The following is a 21,797-nucleotide window of genomic DNA, read 5'->3' as shown; positions in this document are numbered from 1 at the left end:
CATTTGGTTTTGCTTATTCATTGTGAATGAACACTGATGCAAAAAAGGGAACTTTTTAAAATGAAACCTAAAGCACAAAGCATGGTTATATTAGTGTATATAGTGTATAATGGTGTATAGAATTATGTTCCCTTGAAGTCTCATTCTGTCCCTTAGCATTTGTGCCTCTGAAACACATGTTGGATCTCCTTCAGTATGCCCAAACAAAGAGAAAAAAAAGGAGTTTTGATTCATTTTTATTTTGAAAAGTAGACAAAGTCCAATTTACACCATATAACCCAGTGAAAGTCAAAAAATGACTTTGTGTGGACCCTTAAAGTGAAAATTGCTGAAAACTGTTCTCATCTCAGCTCTCATCACCAGCAATGATCCTCCACACAAAATCCAGGTCATTTTCAAAAGGGACAGTTGATATTTGTTCTTACAGAGTGCATAATGGAAGTGGTCATAATGACGCGTTTTTAGAGAGCAATTGAAAACAGCAGGTTGCAGAGATGCATGAGAAGATGCTGGGCCAAATTTAAGTCAGGTCAGTAATTTGGATTTTCGCCGACCATTTCCCTGAACTTTTTGATCAGAGCATTTATGTTAAATAAAACATGCAAGGGTTTAGATAAGAACCCTTGCATGAAGGACAGAATTCATGCAGACTCTTATCTCTGTCATCCATTTTGACAGAGACAAGAGTGCAGCTTTTAATTTAAGAAGTCCTTTTTCCATATGTTTGTCAGTTCCAAGAGTCAGTTCCATTTGTGCAATTTCAGTTTTTTCTCTGTTCAGAAAAGTCTTTTAGCAGTAATAAGACATGGTCTTAAGAGTCCGTTATCTGTCAGAGACAATCCCTTTTCCCTGTGGCTGTACTGAAAACACTGTTACTATCAATCATCAGGTGAATATTACATTTGAAAGCATTTTACCTGTGTCCCTACAGCATTTTACACTAAAATACATTGATTCCTAAAAGCCTGAGTAAATACCGAATGATGGATCTTCTCTTTGTTTGATACATTTCTTTCACTGCTGCAAGCATTATTCAAGATAAATCTGCTGCACGTGTCTTCATACTCACTGAAGCATGATGACACCCATCTGAACTCAAACACGCCTCAGCAAATATGACTAGGATGACCCTGAAAGGACAACTGGACTAAACCACAAATACTTCTATATTCTTGCATTTCTATTAGTGCTCGGAACCCATACTTGGTGCTATCACTGAATTTCATAAGGAATATATTTTATTTAAGAATAAAATATATGATAATAAATAATAATTATAATAAATAAATACATTAATAAATAAATAAGACCCCACAAACTGTTGAGATAAAATAACCAACATTACAGCAATAAAAGTTTTATTTACAGCCCAGTAGTACAAAAAGACTTTGACCTCTGTCCAGTTATGAATGGGGTGATTTTTTTTTGTGGAGTAGGTCCCATACGTCTGCTTCAGCAGTTTTTGCTTCTAGCAAAGCAGCTTTGATGTTTACTTCACCTTTGGTACATCAGTGCACCCCCAACATTTCTGGTGCTGGAGTGGTTCAGTTAAAGAAATGAAAGGTAACCAAAAACATCTGAAAGAGCTGTCCACAGTCAATGTGTCCATTGCTAAAGCCCTTTTAAAAAGGCTTTAAGGCTGTCTTTACACTGTAATGGGAGAGAACAGCTCAAAAAGTTCAATGGCTGTTGGTGGCCAGCAGCTGAGTCCAGGTATTGAGAATCCCTGGTGTACGTTGTTTAATGTATTACATTTTGTTATTCTAATGGATGAACAGAAATGGACTGGCTGCTGGCTTCATTGTTGCTATTTTTCCTTTCTCACTAGGAAATTGTAAATTACATAAAACAATTCCCTTTGCAGATTTGTTTAATTCAAGACAGTGGGGAGCACTTATCTGCCACTTCCATCAGCTTGCCTCTAAACTGTTGTCTGTGGCACTCACTTTCTTTTGCCTTTCTCCTCAGGAGACGGGGGGCATTGTTGAGGCAGGGCTTGCATTTGTATTGGTCTCAGTACTCAGAATACTCTTTTGTGGACTGTTTTCCACTGAAAAAAACACTCTTTTTTTTATTTTTCTCTCTCCCTATGGGATGCTCTATCATTTTTTTTACTTCCTTTGTCTCTTCTAGGCTCACTCATTCTCCTACATACAGTAGGTGCAATGTCCCCCAAGGGATTGGAGTCATTCTAAACTTTGCATCTTTAAGACATTGAGATGCAGGAGAATGCTTTAATTTATTCCCCGAGTGCTATCTATAACATATTATTCTTTATGCTACAGCAGATAATGCAGCATTGTCTCGGAGCTAAAGCCTACATGTGAATGCATTGGAATATTGGTATTTGGTCGTTTAGTTGAGTACATGCAAGTTTATTTTTTATCTCAGTTGGACTTGAAATAAGGTTAATTTATTACAAAAGTATTAGATTTCTAATTACTTTGAGATTGTACATGAGCCACATTTCCTCCAGCCAGACACATAACTCTCCATTTCTCTGCCCACAGTGAGAGCATGGCAGCTGAGGTGTCATCATCATTACCCTTAAAGGGCAACGCTCTGTGGTACCCGGTTTTTTGTTTGACAGACTGCCTGTGTGCTGCTGAGGGAGAGTGAGTCTTCTTGACCTGGACATATGCAATTTGGATTTAAGAGTTATTGGATGGATGTGGCATGAATTTTGTACCAGTTTTCATCGTTGTTGGAGAAAAAAGTTTAATGAGGAAATTTCATTGTGGTTGCTGCTGTTCTCGCTAATAGATACACTATTAGCAGATAAAATAATTTATCCCCATGCTGTCAGCTGTTATGGAAATTGGACTGAGAAAAAAGGAATGTAAACATCCAATTAGTTGCTGAGTCACTGGGTGCTATGGTGATTCCCACCTCTCAATGTGGATTACTGCTTGTTATACAGAACTTTTTTCAGGTTAAAGACACCATCTCTGTTTTTCACCAAAAATCCAGACATTAAATATAATAGGAGGAGGGGCACTCACCTCAAGTCAAGAAACAATGAGTCTCATCGCAATCAGAGCTACACTAAACCTATTTTGTGTCATGGCTGAATATCTATCATATCTAAACAGGAAGGGTTTGTAAGGGTTACCATGCCAATTTTCCCACACTGGTCCTAGAAATATATGAGTCTGAATATATGGAGTCACATTAAGATTTTTCTTTATAAATTATCCAGAAGAAATGTCTCTCTTTCTAAAACTGTGCAGTGGGGGTCGGTTAAAGCTGTGACTATGCAGCTGAAAAGGCAGAGACATAAGCATTCCTACAAACTAGAGTCAGTACTAACAATACTTATTTTATTATTCACTGAAGCTTGACTTTTGCTCGTGTGGCAAAGACTGTGTTCACTGTGTTGGTTGCTATCTTTGGTATGTCTAAAAAAAGCTGTGAGGAAAATTTATATAAAAGGGACTTATGTCAGAGTGACAGAAGGCCTTCACTGTAATAGACTGATTAACCCGCTAATGTTGCTTATCATCACGGCTGAAAAAGGCATAGGCGAAAGATGGAAAACATCATGCATCATGTAGATTGGGAACAACGAGAAGGAAAACAAGAGCTTATCTTGGATAAGATTAAGAGCGTGCGACATAATGGACAGCATCCTGATCATTGCAAACCCATCATGAACAAATCTAGTTTAGATGTGTAAAATAGAAGCTGTAAGAAGTATAAAAGAGAGTAAGACCAAACCTTGTTAATCAGTTGATTGTGCTTATAATGCCATGTGGGTGGCTTTCCTCTGATTTATCCTCAAAATGATTCTGCAAAAGTCTTATTTTATTTGAGGGGAATTTTGCTCATAAGAACAAGTTCGTTAGGATCTCTCTGTTATTTGAACTTATTCTTTATTAATTCGTGGGCATTTTTAGACTGAGCCAAAAGATAAATAAAGAGATTCATGAAAATTTGTTGAAATATGTTCATTAAATTCCACCCATGGAAAGTGTGTCCTATTTCTTTTTGTGCTGGAAGTTAATGGCTCCTTTAGAAAGCCACCACTTGTAGCTCGTGCACAATACAGGCTTTATTTGCATCGGGCTTGACTTTGGTTAGTCTCCTTCTATGATAATAGCACTTTTTCGCTTATTGAAATCACCCCTCTGATGCCCAGATGTATTCACTGTATTTGCTACGCGGCCCCAAAGTGCCTCTTTATGCCTCTTTGAGGGAAAGAGCTCTTTGCTTTTGTCTCTTCCATCAACTCTTCCAGTTCCACACTGGAGAAAAACAGTTCTTCTCCTTTTGTCTGTCATTGAATTGCTGCTCATGAGAGAAACTGCAGTAAAATACCTCTTTTTTAGATGTATTATTTATTTTCTAGATCAGACAGATTAGGACAGTATTCATCTTAGTAAGACTCACAGTTTAATTCATTAAAGGAAAACTGAAAAGTATATACAAAGCCAATTCTAAAAAAGTTGAGAAACTGTAAATGCAAATAAAAACTGCAATAATTTGCATATCTCATAAACCCATATTTTATTACAAACACAAAATTAAAAAGTCATTTTGAATTTGATGGCAAAAAGCTGGGACAGGGTCATGTTCACCACTGTGGAGCAACCAATTCTTATTTGACAACAGTTTGTAACTGTCTGAGAACTGAGGAGTTGTTTATAAGCAGGACACAGTTATTAATGAAAAGTATCATGATTTAAAATCTTGATGCGAAAGTTTAAACATTATACTCTTCTACTTAGTTGCTAACAGGTCTATAGAAATATTCATCAAATCATGATTGTTATGTAGCTTTTGTTTTATTTTTATTATTACCAGCACCAAAAATCTAATTGCAGTTCAAATCATAGCAAACATGAACATTAACAAATCAGGATTTAGTCTATTTTCTTCTTGTTATTTTAATATTTAGATGATCTTTCTCAATCCCGCTGACTTCCCAAGTGTTATTATTTGTGCATTCATATTATATTGTTTTGTTTGCTTGTTTACTTCCAAGGATACCACACATCCACTTGATTGTTAACAATGTCATTAAGTATTGTAAAGTAAACTTTAAGCCAGATTTTAAACAGATTTAAGTGATAGTGTGTATAAATATGTAAAAATCTAGTCCTTATTTTGACCACTGCACACATTAAAAACAGCAATGAAAAGCTGTATAGAGGAAATATTATTGTTATTATTATGATACAAGTTATTAGGTCAATATATTAGCTCTGGTCCATATGATATGGTACTTCTGAATGACCTTGAAAGTAAAAGTAACTTTAGAACAACTGCACGACTTTGTTGTACCGGCAGCAGTACTGCTTAATCTATTTATTCAAGCTCACGTGCTGTTTTAGGAACCTGTATAGACAGGAAATCAGCTCAGCCTCATCCATCTATCATCCACGTTCCCTAGAGACATGCTGCAAGCTGCAGAGTGACTACAGCTTGCAGGAAAAGGTATATGAGAGGTGATTAAAGGGCTTTGTTTACACCTGTGTGTGCATCTGTGTTTTCTCTAAATTCTAATTAATTAAATAATTTTGCAGAGTAACACAATACCTGAGAAGCATAAAAGAAGACATAGATGGTGACAATCAAAATCATAGCAAATAATTATTCATTTATTCACAACTTATCCTGAACTGTCAATCATGGATAACAAGATGGACAAGAAAGCAAGCAACATGAAGCATAGAAAAATACAAACGTCTTTCCCCCAATTTTTAAAACGATTCAATCAAAGCAAGGTGAGGTCATGTTATGTTGGTCTTTGTAATTTCCCATGTCTATTCACTTAATAATGCTGCAATATAATAATGTTTTCATGCTGGATAAAACAAAATTACAAATACCATATCTAGAAAAATAAAGCCATTTTATTGCCGTAGGTTAGTGAAGAAAAAAGAAAACCTTATCCCGAACCCTTTACTCTGGGCTGTTTTAAGGGTTCCCCTGGGCTATGAGGTCCTGATCCTGCAGGGGAGGAGTATGGAGAAAATCAAACAAATATCAATAACCACACTATTCACAATCCCCATACCTAATTTCAAAAGCCTACAGTTTTCCTTAGTGACTTCTCTGCTGGTCTAATTATTAGCCTTCCCTATGTTCTCAGTCATCTCTTTGTAAAAGACAGAAAATGACCGCATTGATGGGATTAGTCAGGTTGTTGTTTTACCTACCCAGCAACGAGTGCCGTATGAGTAACCGACTTTATGTGTGGGTGCACTAATATTACAGGTGCACTTGGTTGTCACATTAAGTGTAAAATAAAAGATTTCAAAGCTCCTAGAAACTTATCAACTACTTCTTCTTCTTATTATATTAGGTTGACATATTAGAATTATATGCCCGCTGCAAGTCTGGAGTTTGTCCCATCTTATATTCTGTACTATGAAGTTAAAATACGCATGAATAACAATTTAAACTAAAAGCAAATGTCCTCTCAGTCAGACAAAGTGAAAAGACTTTAGAGCTACATGATTATTTATTTGCAATCATGGACTCAAATATTGTGTCACCAGAAGATGATTAAATGATTACTATACAAATAAAATCAAAATACAATCAGAACACAAAGAAAGGCAACAACATTCTCCCATAAACTTGGAGAATAATTTGTAATTTGCATGAAAAAAACAAAACAAAACAAAAACCCCACAAACAAACAAAAAAACAGAAACACACATTATGTGCAAGTGTTCATGGGGTGATTGGGTGGCAACCCATTTTCAAGCCCCAGTTGTGGTGCTTCGGGCTCAGCCGAACATAAAAGATGGAGCGCCCAGAGTTAAAGTCTGTTCTGCTGCTGTGATTATTATTTTTGTGTACATTTATTATTTAAAGTGCCTTTCTATACAGCAGAGGTACTGCTTTTGTATCATATTATGATCATATCACTAAATTTGCTTAGCTAGCTATACATGCGTTTACAGTAAAATTCTTAAAATCTTATAATAGCAATGATTTGTAGGTATCTAGTTCATCTTTGAGAAAAATTCAAAGTTTAATTTTGACATTTATTTTATTTAAAAAAAACCCCTGTCAGTTATGCCAAGAGATGCATGAGGGGAGTGAGCACTTTTGTATTTATATTAGCATGTTCAAAATAAATTAGCATGTAGATTTCTGTTTTGCTTAATGCACTTGTCTCACTGTATTGTCAGAAAAGGTCAAAAGTATTCCTCCACATTCTGCCAAGAGGCAAATGGCACTTTTTTACCTTTTTTGTTACTAATGCACCTGTTGTTCCCTCCGACACACACACAAGGAAATCTTTTGCAGTGTGATTTGTTTCAGTAGCTTCTCAGTGGTAATTAAGAAACAATGGGAAGAAGACATTATGTATGACAAAGATGCACAGTTATTGGGCTGTAACCAGAAACCTGGAAGCCAGAATAATGTGGATAAGTGTGTTAGTCACAAAACTGAAAATATGATGCAGGCATAAATGACAAGAATAGCCATGATATAAATACAGGTACATGTGACATTAGTCCCTGGTCTGGACCATATCAACACCACAAGGAAAATCCATAATAGTTTTTAGCATGACATTCTGGAGCCTTCTGATTTATCAAATCCATCAAATCATCGCTCTAATTATAAGAAATACCCTACAGGTTTTTACAACAATATCTTTTTATGACCACCACTATATACAGTAGTATTTATTAAAAAAGGGGGACATACAGTATGCAACATAACCCACTAGTTTGTAGATGTTTTGAGATTAGAAAAGTAGAGTAGAGGTTATATGGCTATCAACCTTTTTTTGAAGCCAACCTCAAGGACCAACTACAGCTGGGAGGTTTTTTTTTTTCTGTTTGTTTCAGTTTTCAGCCCCTGAGGCTCCCACTTGATTGCAATTTACAATTATACTTAAAATTAAGTGACATCTAGTCATGTGAATAACAGATAGCAATAATGTCAAAATGAAACATAAAGCTAGTCCTAAACAGGACTCCTGGTCATAAGCCATGTGTGTTTGTGACATTGACACCCAGCTTTCCTCTTAAAATTAACTTGAAACACTAGCAGTTGATGGACTTCAATTATTTGCAGCATGTAGGGAAGTATAAGCAGCCACCCCAACAAGACTGGATTTTTAGGAGAGAAGTGTATTAACAAAATAACGAAGGGTCTTGAATGAATACTTTTTAATCCCTCATTCTTCTGCTTCCTTGGTAAATTTATTTTTTGTGCTTCTGTATTTTAAGTGTGCCATTAGAGTGCTTAGTCTATGTTTAATTGTAATCTTGAGTTACTGCATTCATGAGATGTCCTGAATCCTTCGAAAACTTGTGACATTTAATTTCTCGTGCATTTTTTTCCTGCAAATAAACAGCATTCAGTCAAATTTGAATTACCCGGAACAATATTAATACCAAACCCTTCCATTTAGCTTTTATTCCAATACTTTTTCCTTTACTTACATTTGATCATTTATTTATAGGATCCGAACTGCAAAACTCAACTTGTGTGTCATCATGCATCCATTCACATTAATATGCATTATATAGCAATCCGTGTCTAACTCTGGTTGACGAGCCAAGCCAATAAGAACACACAGATGTTTCTGAAGGAAACATGCACCAATAATTTATGTTGCTGAAATCACTCAAACTGACAATGTTGTGCCTTCACACAGCAGTGAGAGGAACGCTACGTCTGTCATAATTGGGCTGAGACAGATGGTGAGAGACACGACAGGATGAAGCTTGAAAAGAACTAAAATATTCTTCCACTTTAACCAGTCTAACTTATGTGTGTCTATAGCCTTGATTATCAGATGCGCTATGTTCGTCCATTAAATGATAACTACCTGTCACTGCATAGCATTGTTTAAATCTGGAACATCAGCAAGATGCTCGGGGACTCTATGCTCCCAGGAACTGTCAAGAAACAATCATGTTTGCGAGTAGCATCAACTTTTTGTGAAATCTCATGAATTTGTCATATTTGCATGAAATTATTAGGTCTGATATTCTTCAGCTAGTATAGTTCAGGTCAAAAAATAAGAAAAAAATGCACTAAAATGATCAAGTGGTAATGAATCCATCCACCCTTTCACCCATCAGTACATCCCTGCCACTTATCTGGGTTTGGGTTGCAGGGTTAGCAATATAAGCACAGACACCCAGATTTCCCACTCCCTGGCCACCTCCTCCAGGTCATCTGGGGGGACACTGAGGTGTTTCCAAACGAGTCGAGAGACATTATTTCTCCACTGTGTCCCTGGTCTGCCCCAGGTCCTTCCCCTTCACTCATTAGGACATGCCTAAAACACCTCTTCTAGGAGGCCTCAAGGTGGTATCTTGGTCAGATGCTTGAATTACCTCACCTGCCTCCCTTCAATGTGGAGGAGGAGTAGTTCTTCTCTGTGGAGGTTTTCACCTGATGACCTCAGAAGAACCACATCAACCACATCAAAGAGCAGAGATGTGATCCTGTAGAAACCAAAACATAAAACGTCCACCACCCAGCTGCTCCTAGAAATTTTATCCACAAAAGCTATGAACAGAATCAGTGACAAAGTGCATCACTGGTCCAACTCTCATCAGGAACAGGTCTGACTTACTACAGAAAATCGAACCAAGCTCTCTCAACAGTTGTACAGGGTCTGAATGGCCTACAGCAATCACCCCGTACTCTGAAACACTCCCCACGGGATGCCCAAGAGATGCATTTGAATGCCTTCTTCAAGTCCACACACCTTCACACAACCTCGAAAGGATAAAAAGCCAGTCTGATGTTCCACGATGAGGCTAGAAACTGCTTTGCTCCTCGTAGATCTAAGATTTGAGTTATCTGGAAATGACGGTTCAGTGGTTGCAGTGTGTTGGCAATCCATTGGGAGTTCATGAGCAGCTACGAACTGCTTGGTCTACCTGCAGATAGTCTATGTTGTCAAAAATATGTGGCACAACCATTCTGTGGGCTACTCTTGTTTATGTTTAGGTTGTCCCATCAGCCAGCCACAGAGAAGAGTGAAGTTATAGTATACAAAGACCTCAAGTGAAATTGAGTGTTAAAAACCATGAAAAGTGCCCACTGCAGCAACTATGTGTACTTTTCAAAACCCCTCTCTGTAGGCTGTCTGAGGGCAAATACCTCTACAAATGGACACAATCATGGTGCTGCAAATGAAAGATAATGGACAGACTCTCCTCTGGCTGATAATGAAAATTAGATATCCACAAATATTATTATGTTTATTATCTTCAGTATTTCAGATCTAAATATTCAGTGACACTAAGATACTGCACTATTGCTCTGGAATGTTTCTATTATTACTCAACAGTTAGCATATGCCAAAAGGGTGAATGTGTGAATGTATGGCTGTGCATGAGTGGAATGACAAAACATTTGGTATGAAAGGTTAATGAGCCCTGAAAACTGGTGTGGTCTCTGTCATGTGAGACTTCCCACATCTAGAGGAGTGAGGCAAGTAACTGAGGAAGGACATCAGTTTTAATAAAGGACACAGACAGTACAGGTGAACACATAATTTAAATTTTTTTAGTTTACAAAGAATTGTTACTCGGGACCACCAAAAACAAAAAACATGAACAAAAACAACACAAACAAACAAACAAAAACCCATCAAAGCCATAATCAATAATGGATCAAGATCAGACCTCAGGTATGCAGGTTTATTATTCTTTTTACTGTAATTAAAGCTCTGATTGAAAACATGAACAGACCTACAAATTACAGTTTCTAAAAAATTCACTTTGATGCTTGGTCAGTAGTTAGCTTCTCCATAGATAATAGTAATAGATATCTACTGTTTTATTTTACAGGTTTCTGTGACACGTTTAGAGCACAATCTTTATTTTCATACCTAATGTAAAAAAGACAGCATCACATCAAAGAAAATGAAGATAGACCAAGTGGCTCTTTCCTCCCACAGTTTCATTACTTCTTTACTTACTGTAGCTGCCTCAATTTCAGTTAGTCAGTGTCTCAAGACAAATAACCTCAGCAACCCTCAGTGCAGCTGAGCTCTTTCCTATAACGTGAGCTGCAGTTTAACCTGCTATTATCATATTTGGTGGCGCTGCACTACTATGGGCACAGTAATGTCCTAATTTGTGGAGTATTCAGTCTGGTTTTCTGTCTCTAACTCCTAAAGGAAATATCTGACTCCTTAGCTGCTAAATTTTCCTCTATGATCACCAGTTTCAATCTAGTCTCAGTGCAAAATAAGCAAAATAGTAAAGTTGCATTCTTTAAAAGAAACTTGCACATCCATAGAGAATAGGTAAATAATGATGTGAGGTGATGTCTATTAGTTTATCACATTATTTGTAGTCATATGACTCACTGTTAACATAACAATATAAGTGCAATATTATTCATTTTTATACCCATCAAGACATGCAGAGGCATTGTGACTGATGTTGATTTCAGGAGTAAAAGCCACAAGATTTCTCTGTCAGCATGGTTCTGGTGGTTATGAGAAAACTGGATGCTAGGGCACCTGTGTTGGTGCTTGGGTGGGGCTTAGGGGAATTGGACCTTGTTACTACTGCTGGTTTGTTTATGAGCATCCCAAGCAGAAGCAAACTGTGATTGACACCTTCTTAGGTGTTAATGAAAAGTCCAGACACAACAGCTTCTGCTGGAAGTGTGCTGTCACTCACCGAGGGGCTGTCCGCAGCTATTACAGACACCTTATGGACATCTTGACTATAAAAGATGCACACGCTCTTAAACACAATTCCACCTGGCAGTGATTTGTTCCAAGGAGACATGAAACCTTGTAAAGATGACGATGAAGCAGGTTTAATCATGAGTTAATGTGGGATGTGTTAAGAAGTCTTTTAAGCAGTTCCATACCACCTATTTGCTAAAGTCTTGTGGCAGAGGGCACAGCAGTCAGACTTAATGAGGAGTCCAAACATGACTTTGGAATAAAAGTAAAAATAACCATGTAAACCACAACCAAATACGCACACTCATTTATAGCATTACATTTCAAAACTTGCAAATAACATGTTGTGACTATTTGGCTAGTATACAGAAATTTAATTAGCAATTATTTTATGAAATAGAATCTTCTGAAAATTACCAAACAGTACTGTGTGATAATTTGGCTTCTATATCTGAATTTCTTTCACAAAAGCAACTGTTATTTCGGATTCTTGATTCTGACGTTTCTGCTGTTCTGACTCTCATAGTCTTGGTCTTCTCATTTGTGTTTACAAGAACCATTGGGACATACATATACATACACATATTTTTCCCCCATATTTTATATGAATTAATTTTGCAGACTATACTAATTTTTTGCAATTACTTTGCAATTTTTACCTTACCAATGGCAATTGAGGGGGTTGCCGGTAATGCAATTTAAACAAAGTGACGTGTATCACAATACTTAAAACTAATATTACAACAATAAATGGCCTTATATTACTTCTGTCTGTGATATAGTTATGTCTTTTTAACACAGCATCAGTTGTGTCTTGCTTTTTTAATCACAAGCTCAGACTTTTCAGCTACACAACAGAATAGAATTTCCCCCCTTTTGGATCACTGCATTTTTACTTTATAAAGCAGAGAAATACTGACTGGTGTTGACAAATCCTGTGGTCTTCATGTGTCATGGACGCAGTGCAGAGTGGCAGTGACATTCAGGTCCAAGACCTTAGAATGATAATGTGACAGATAGCAGTGCTCCTGTCATACTGAGACCAACTCAGCCAGGTCAGTGGAGCATTCGGGCCACAGCGGGAGCTTCTTTGGTCCATTAATTCCCAACTCAACCACCCACTATCTCCCACACCCTCATACCAGTTCTGCCTCAGTGACCTGATCAGCCCCCAGCTTCAGCACACATGGCTCCTCACTATGTAGGACAGCAGTCTTAAAAAATCATTGTATCACTCTTTTGACTGCTGTGTATGCTATGTGGTAGTATTATCACCATCAATATTATTATTTAATCAACAGTGCATAAATACTTTCATCACTGAGACCAGCGCACATTGCTGAAATTTTGACATTGTATCTACCACTGTGAGAAACTTGTAGGGGAAAAGACAAGCAACTTATCACAGTTCAGGAAGTCCCCAAGTATTATCTCCACACCCTGCATGTGTAATTACATTACAGTTCCTTAAAAAATAAATGCGCTCTCTTCCTGAGTTTGTTGGATATTTGTCACACTCATGTTGCAGATCATTGAACAAAATGTAGTATTAGATAAAGATAACCCAATTAAATACAAAATACAGGCTTTTAATGGTGACTTTATTTATTAAGGGGAAAAAAACTTTCAATTGGTTCAATTTCATCAACAACTCCCAGGCATGATTATTGCCGTACCTGTTTAGAGCCTGTCTGACAAAGTGAAATAGGCTAAAAGATAGATAGATGAATAGGCTAAAACAAAGTTTTTGACATCTGTAAGTATAAAATGGGTTACAAAGCAATTTCTAAGGCTCTGGGACTCCAGTGAGAGCCAGCATCCACAAATGGAGAAAACTTTTACACAGAGGTGAACCTTCCCTACCAAAATTATTTCAAGAGCGCTTCGACAACACACTGACAAAAGAACCTAGAACATCATCTAAAGAACTGTAGGCCTCACTTATCCTCAAGGTCAGTGTTCATGAGAGACAATAAGAAAGAGACTGGGCAAAAATGGAGAGCTCTCAGCCAGCCACTGCTAACCATAAAGAACACTGTGGCGGGCGTGGTCTGGGGTGCCGTGCGGACACACCTGCACGGCATCTGCAATCACGCCCGCCTGTTAAAACACGAGGACTTGGTGGGTGGTTGTGGTGTGGTGTATTTGCGGCTGGCAGCTTGAGAGCTGTAGCCGCGTGTAATAAAATGGCTCAAAACTATGATCCCTGGATCCGCCGTGTCTCATTCACACCACAAACACCAAGGATCGTCTTATATTTACAGGAAAAACATCTTGAAGATGCCCAAGACTGTTGGGAAAATATTCTGCGGACTGATGAGACAAACGCTGAACTTTTGGAAGGCCTTTGTCCTGTTACAGTTGGCATAAAACTAATGGCAGATTCATAAAACGAACATCATAGTAACATTCAAAAGTAGTTATGATGTGTGATGGTCTGGGGCTTCTTTGCAGTAATTCATGAATTCTGCTCTTTACCTCTCCTGAAGGAGAATCTCTCTCCATAAATTCGTGCTCTGAAGTTGAAGCACACTTGGAATGTGCAGCAGAACAACAATACAAAACACACCAGCGAGTCCACCTCTGAATGTCTCTGCACAAGCTAAAACAAAATGATGATTTTGGAGTGGGCAAGTCAAAGTCCAGTCTGAAATCTCACTGAGACCTTAAACAGGCTGTTCATGTCATGGTACCCATTTCCTCCTGCACTGGCCTGCCTTCTCTCACACACTCTTTCTCTCTCTCTCTCTGGCTCGTTCTTTCTCTGTGTCTGTGTATTGCTTGTGTGCTTCAGGGCGTGCATTATTTACCTTTGAGAGATGAGGGTTTCCTCCTCCGGGCTTCCTGTCTCTCCTGTCAAACCCTCACCTGCTGAAGATTGGATGATTTACTCACCTGCTTCTCGTATGATTGTCAAGCTGACTATTTAAAGCTAAAGAAAACTCTCAGTTGTCGCCAGACTGTTCTGACTCCTGTCCTGTTCATGCTTTCCTTCAGTTTGTTCCCAGTGCTGTCTTCTGATTCTGTACAGAACTCTCTAGTATTTTGGGACCCCTCGAGTCATTTTGACAGTGTGTGTGTGTGCCCACAGACTTACCTGCAACTCCTCCGTCCACTCTCTGAAACCATTGCTTCACAGATGGGTTTTCTCTGTGCTAAGGCAACCTGTAAATAAAACTTTGTTAACTTTTCTCAGTGTCTTGTAAATGAGCCCCATGACAGTTCATGCTCAAAAGCCCTCCATCCTTGTGGACATAAAACAATTCTGCAGAGAAGAGGTGCCAAAAATTCCTCCACAGTGATGTGGAAGACTCATTGCCAGGTATTGCAATTCCTTAATTGCAGTTCCTGCAGCCAAAGGTGGCACAATTAGATTTAAGGGGGAATTAATCATTATTAAAATTTGAATTTTTTTAAATAATACAATTTCTTTGATTTTCTGAAACGTGAAAAATATGCAAAAAAGGGGGGAAAAGAAATCAGGAAGGGGGTAAATTGTTTTTCACAGCAGTGTAGGTAAAGCATCACCCTTAAGACAGAAAGATAAAGATTCTGCTTCATCTGACTGAGAGCTGTGAATTCAAAAGATGTGTTTGTTACAACACTAATCGAATGGAGTAAGGCCTCCGACTTCAGGCTGAAAAGTTTAAAGTCTACAGCTTTGGTTTTCGCTCTTTACAAAATATGCTGATCTGCACTGATGTGATTCTGTTCGAAGTTTATAACTTTACTTAAAGTTTTCAGCATTTTTCTTGACCTCATTCTCACAATGGTCAGTTGTCAGTTAGATCATAATCATATACGTGGATACCGATGCCTGAAGTCATCACTAACCACCCACTAAAATGCAAATTTCACTTAAAAAAATGAAGTCATTATGCTCAATGTGTATCCGCTAATCCATATAGGATTTCTCTTTCCCACAGAGTGATTAGACTTTGTGACTTGCTTCAGGGGACCAACCAGCACTTGAAAACCAATCCTACTCCTTCGTCAGATCTCATGGTGGATATTTGTAATGTTTTATTTAATTTCTCTCTTTCCTCCATCAATCACAGGCACATGAGTTTGATGTAAATTAATCAGCTAATGCTTCTGGCCACATTTAGATTTTTTAAATTTGAATTTAAAATGCATTTTTTAAATAAAGATAAATAGCAGTTCATTCTATATTGCATTCTGAGTTTTTTCAGATTTATATACAACTCCTCTTACTCTAAAATCTTTTGAAATTCATCATTGAAATTCATCATAGCTGATATGCGGCATCAGGAATATATCATTTATCATACAATCAGTTAAGCAGCTTACATTGCAATTAATTTAAATCCTTGTGGTTCCCATTCTTGTTCTTTTCCAATAACTTATTTTGGGGACATGTTGCACAGCAGAACAAGTCTCTTTGTCTTTCATGTCTTGAATAAGTATAGCACAGCACAGTCAACAGCAAGCTTAGCTCATATCAATGTGCAGATTTCTTCATACGCTTGTAGAGTCAGGCTTTTCTTAAGAATCATAACATTGCCAAGGTGATAATTATTCAGTCTTTCAAATGTTGAAATCTAACCCCATTTCATGCTTTTGTCCTTGACTTGTATGTTGGAAGTCTTTTTAACTTGAGCTCAGAAGTGTGATATTCAGTTTGTTTTCTGTTTTTTACCTCTTGAAGTTGAATGAGCAATGAAAAAATCTTTTTTTTTTTTATCTTGCTTTGGGATTTCGGGATGCTGCAATAGAGTTTCTGCATTTAAACCCTCTAGATATTTGGGTTTTTTCTATCTTTTAATCATAAAAGAACTTGCAACCTTATATTCTTGCCTTCATGCTTTTTACACATTTTAAATGTGCAAAAAGCATCTAGAAGTGCAGACTAACAGCTTGATTTTCTGTTGTATGCACAAAACTCATCTCCTTTATATAGAACATATGACGTGAGCACCTCCATCCTGCTTCTGTCCAATGTGTGTGTGTCGTGATCATCATGTCTGTTGTTAATGACAGGGTGGCTTCGGGTTAGCAAATATTGATTGCCACACAAAGACAAAAGGTCAACAGAATGGCACACATAGGTATAAAATTGATCCTATTAACCTGCAAGGAACAAACTGAAAACACTGAGGAGTTGAGTGCTTGAGCTGCGCATATGATCCCATCCAATTAAAGAACAGAAGACCTTTAGCTCGCTGGAGTTTCTAATTAACTGAGTTTCAACTTCCAGTCACAGCAAAAGGTGTCGTAGCTGTTATCTAATGGTTCATTAACAAGCAGGGAAATGTGTGACAACTAAAATATACTACAGCTGATCTGTCAAGTAAAAATGCAAAAGGGGGTAATGTTATTACTAGATTAATCACTAATAATTGTCACGGTCCTGGGTCGGTTCGACCCAGCATTTTGGGTTTCTTATGCTTTGGTTTGTTTTTCCTTTATAATAAATAATAATAATGCATTGGATTTATATAGCGCTTTTCAAGGCACCCAAAGCGCTTTACAATGACATTATTCATTCACGCTCACATTCACACACTGGTGTGTTTATGGATCATTTCTTATCCTCTGGTGATGCTGTTTTGATTGTAATTGTGTTCTGTTCCTTTGCCGATGAGTATTTCTGGTTTGGGTTTTGTTAGCTTGCCCTCATGTTTAGTTTAGGTGGCCTGTGTTTGGTCTTCTGTTTGTCCGTGATGTTATTGTGCTTGCTTATGAGTCTGCGTCTGTCTCTGTCTGTCGTGTGCTTCCTGTTTTATTCTGAAGGTCCCCGTCTCATGTGAGTGTCTTCAGTTTACGCTTCCCCTGTCTCGTCAGCTCTGATTTCTCCCAGGTGTGGTCCCCTCCTGTCTCTCATCCCTTGATTACTGCCATGTGTATATAAGCCCTGTGTTTCCTTTGTTCTCTGTCGCGTCGTTAACGTCTCTTCGTTCTGTCTGCCAGCCTGCTTAGTTTATTTTCTATTTTCTCAGTTTAGGTTAGTTCTGTTCTGTTGCTATCCAGCAATAAAGCTGTGTGTTTTTGAGTCCACGTCTGCCCCCGAGTCCTGCATTTTGGGTCCTTTCTCCGTGCCTGCCTGCACACAGCCATGACAATAATAATATATTAATATAAGTTTGTCTCACCAAGCTGAAGTGTGTTTAATTTTTTTTTAAACACGTAAAATACAACAGTAAAATCAACTAAATCAGATGTCCTGATGTTAAGAGAATGTACTGGGCGCATGCAGACAATACAGCTGTGAGAAATCCACAGCTATGTAATATGTGGTAATATCAAAGACAGGATGTTAATCTTGTTTCTGTCACTGGCACTTTGTATGGATATCATTTAAAAAAGGTATTTCTAAAGCACATGCTTTCTTTTATCATATTGCATAAACCCTAATAGCATTTGCTTTCACATTGACATTTTTCTCAGAGCACAAGATTTAGAAATAGATTTAATAACATGAATAAAAATAAAATAGTCATTCTGGACTGAAATCACAGTATAGCTTAAATGCCATCGAGCAGATTTTGGTTGAATCCCAGGATTTTTGGGCAGTCCTGCTTTTCTCATGTGGTGTTTGTTTATAGAAGTCCTCTCACCATCTGTCCTTCCCCTCCCTTTGTTTTATAACTGCTCTAGGTACAGGCTCTGACAGCGAAGCTCGCTCAGGGAGTGGGGTTCTCCTGTTAGAAAACAGAGAGACGTCACTGGCGGCATGCACGGTCCACTCCCCGCATATCCAGGATCAAGGGAATAAACTACAGAGGGAGAGGCTCCAGGGGAACCTCATTTGGAGCAGACTGGTGGACAGCAGGAAAACAGAGATGAGCGTCACAGTGGAGTCTCCAACCTGAGGAGCCTGGAGGTTCCCACTCAGGAGTGGGAGAGGAATTTAAATTCAGTTAGATGTATTAATCAAGAATGAGAGAATAAAGGATGATGTTTGCAAATGATAAGAGTACATCTATAACAATATTCATTAAATGACAGGACTGGTGATGGTCAACAACTGTCATGAAAACAACAGAACCAACAATGCATTAGTCTGTTTGAGACTGTGCACTGAAAGCCCATTCCTTTCATGAAGAGGATGGTGAAAGTGTAGCTGTGTGCTTCAATTTTGAAGTTTCTGAATAACAAAAGATGTTCAATATAGAAAGCAAATAGTTTCAGAGCAGACAGTATTTTTGGTCTTGATATTTTGATTAATGATAAAAGCACAAATTCTTCTTATAAGAGTGTTTAAATATAAAACCTCATTTCAAATCAATTTCAGTGGCAGAAAACAATCCAATCTAACTCTGAAGAACTTGTTCATTGCAAAATGCAAAGCTAATGTTAAAAAAGTCTTAAATCACTGAAGTTAATATATTTAACTCAAGGCATTTCACTTCAGTGTATTCCACTTTTAATATTTTATCTGTGCAGCAAAAATCATAGTTTTAGCTTTCAAGAAGCATTTTCTTCTATTTCAGTTAATGAGTCTGGTTCATATATTACTGTACTGCTTGATCGTTTGTTAATGATCATTGTTAATGATCTAGTTTGAGGACAAGATTTGCTTATTTAGCTGTGAAAATGAACCGAAAGGAAATTAATCCCATCAACAGTGTTTATCAATTACCATAACACTAAATGTTGCAAACAAAAAAGAATAAAATCAGTGTTTGGTGTAAACATAAACTCTCAGGAGAAAACCAGTGCAGACCAGTTCATCACCTCCATAAATCCCAGACGTGTAAAGAACCTCTACCTTCAACCTCCTGTTGCTTACAAATACTTGAAGCACTTTCCAGCTCAGGAACAATAAAAAAAAAAAGAAAAAAAGAAAGTGCTTTTGGTCGAAGCACCTGCCGTCACTTTTCTACACCCAGGCCTTGTGTTTTTGAACACACCTGGCTTTGTTCCCATACTGGAGAAATAGCTTGTTGGCTTCAGGCCTAATGCCCAAACCACTTCTGACCAGGATTCTCTGGACTATCAACGGGTTTCTGTTGCATTTAGTTTTTGTTTGGCCACTGCTTTTTGGACTTCTACGGAAAAGCTGGACAGCACATGAAAACACCTGTCAGCTGCCAAATTTCAGCTTGTGAAAGACATTAATGATTCAGGGTGTCCACTTTGAATTCCTATCCTCATTCAGATTTTCAGTTCAAGCTAAAAGATCAGCCTGACCTTTTTAGAGTGGCTGCTTCTCAGACAGTGTTGTTACCCCAAACAGCTGCTTCTATGTCAGTTAATGAGCTTGGTTCATATATTTCTTTGGTGCATATATTTCTAAGTCTAGGTTTGGTAAAATTATTTAATTATGCACTGGGCTATAAAATCTGTAATTTTATAATTACTTTGTTCCTTTATTTTCCAGCGCTGTTGTTGTGATTCTGCACTGTATAAATAAAACTGAATTTAGCTTTGTTCAGGCTTTGTTGGTAAGGCATATATTTTGATAATAAAATGTACTTCACTTTCAAACGGTGGTGGCTAATGGTGCAAATGCGCAATTACCTTCTTTCTGTCGTCCTCTCACAACCTCTGAGATTGAGGACATGATTACAGTGAGTGTCCAGCCAAGACGAGTAGGCTGACAAATAAAATTAATTTTACTGTGGCTGGATGCTCTTTGACTGAATCTGGCTTCCTGCATCCTCTTTCTCCTTTAACCATTCCCACCTTTTTAAAGGTCTGTTTTAATTACAAGGCACAGGTTACAGTGTTCTCAAAATACCCTGCAAAACTCAGTGTTTAGCTTTTTGAGCAACTCTCTACCTACAGAAAAAAACGCTGACATTCATTTTCCACAACAGTCCAAAAAATCCTGGATGAGCCCCCATTTATCAAACGACCAGTCAAGGATGCTTGTACTCGACTGATGTTATACAAGAAAATGACACAAACCATATATTTCCAATTTAAAGCAGCAGTTTTTCCAGCTCTGATCTCAACCATGTGCAGGATTCACTAGATTATTATCACTTGGCAAATAAGAGTTCTCTCTGTACAGTTCCTCCATCCTAAGCAAAAGAACACACTGCAATATCTGCAGATCTTCTACAGAGAAAATAACAGTTAGTATGACAAGAGGGGCACCTCAACTTCATCTATATTCAGTTTGACTAATATATTGGGATATTTATATATTAGAGCTATTTTGTGTAATTTTGCAATATATTTTATTATTTAATATTGGTACTTTACCTTGTTAGTTACTGTTCTTGCTGTCTCTGGGATTAATAAAGTATCCTGATTCTGATACTGTACATGTAAACTAAAATGTGCAGTCTTTTGTCTGCTTCTTACATTGTTTTAATATATAAGGCTAAAGTTATACCACAGAATTTTTCCTTGAACTTTTCCTTTATTTTTTATTGTATTATTATTATTATTATTATTATTATTATTATTATTATTATTATTATTATTGTTCTTTTTTTTCTACACCGTAGAATTAGTTAATCACTGAGTTGACTACTTGAAACAGCCATGGTTACCTATACAACTCTTGTCTGAAGGGTTGAGTAGAGTTGTACAGATAATATGCACAGAGGGGTTTAAGGCAGAGATGCTGCTGCACTCCATCATTTTGGCTGCAGAGTCCAGTGGCACTGTGACACATTTCATCTAGGGACTTGATTGGCTGCTGTGGATGTCCAGGTTGTCTTTTGTTCTCCCAGCTGGTGAGTGCACTGCACCGTGTGCTGCTGTACTGCCGTCCTGGCCAGTGAATCTTCATGTTAATTTCTTCTGCCCAGTTAACCAGAGCTGTCTACTACATAACATAGTATGATGACCTGTTGACTAGCATGCCGTTACCACATGCAAACAACTTCTAGGAGCCACAGATGAGAAATAGGTGGGGATCAATATAGAATGATCCACTCGCAGCAGAGTATGACAAGTTCTCCATTAAAACTATTATTCCCAATACACTACTTAGAAAAATGTTTAACTAAATATATTTAATACTTTGCATTCCTCAAAGTAGCTTTCAGGTGTACCTCGTCAAAATATAATTGATGAAATTTCTCGATTTCATTATCCTAAATGATTCTGAATTTAACACTTGTTCACAGTTAATGTGACAACACCGCCACATCTTACTGGGTTCAGAAAGGGAGCCATTTCAAGTAGGTTTACCAGGACCAAATCTTGGACTCCAGGTTTTCTTCAGTTATCTGGATAA

The 21,797-nt window shown here is 37.7% G+C and overlaps 1 long non-coding RNA gene across 1 annotated transcript in view; it reads left to right on the top strand.

The window, feature by feature from the left end:
- LOC112846902 (uncharacterized) overlaps nucleotides 1–18,650 on the top strand; it is a 34,172-nt gene extending 15,522 nt beyond the window's left edge. Inside the window, exon 2 of the long non-coding RNA XR_003220112.1 lies at nucleotides 18,257–18,650. This is a non-coding gene — a long non-coding RNA (uncharacterized LOC112846902). The remainder of the gene's footprint in view (nucleotides 1–18,256) is intronic.
- Nucleotides 18,651–21,797: the final 3,147 nt, after the last annotated feature.

The sequence above is a fragment of the Oreochromis niloticus genome, linkage group LG5 (genome assembly GCF_001858045.2).
Source record: "Oreochromis niloticus isolate F11D_XX linkage group LG5, O_niloticus_UMD_NMBU, whole genome shotgun sequence".
NCBI lineage: Eukaryota > Metazoa > Chordata > Actinopteri > Cichliformes > Cichlidae > Oreochromis > Oreochromis niloticus.
The sequence above is the reverse complement of the archived record's forward strand: the minus strand, read 5'-3'. Positions and strand labels throughout refer to the sequence as shown.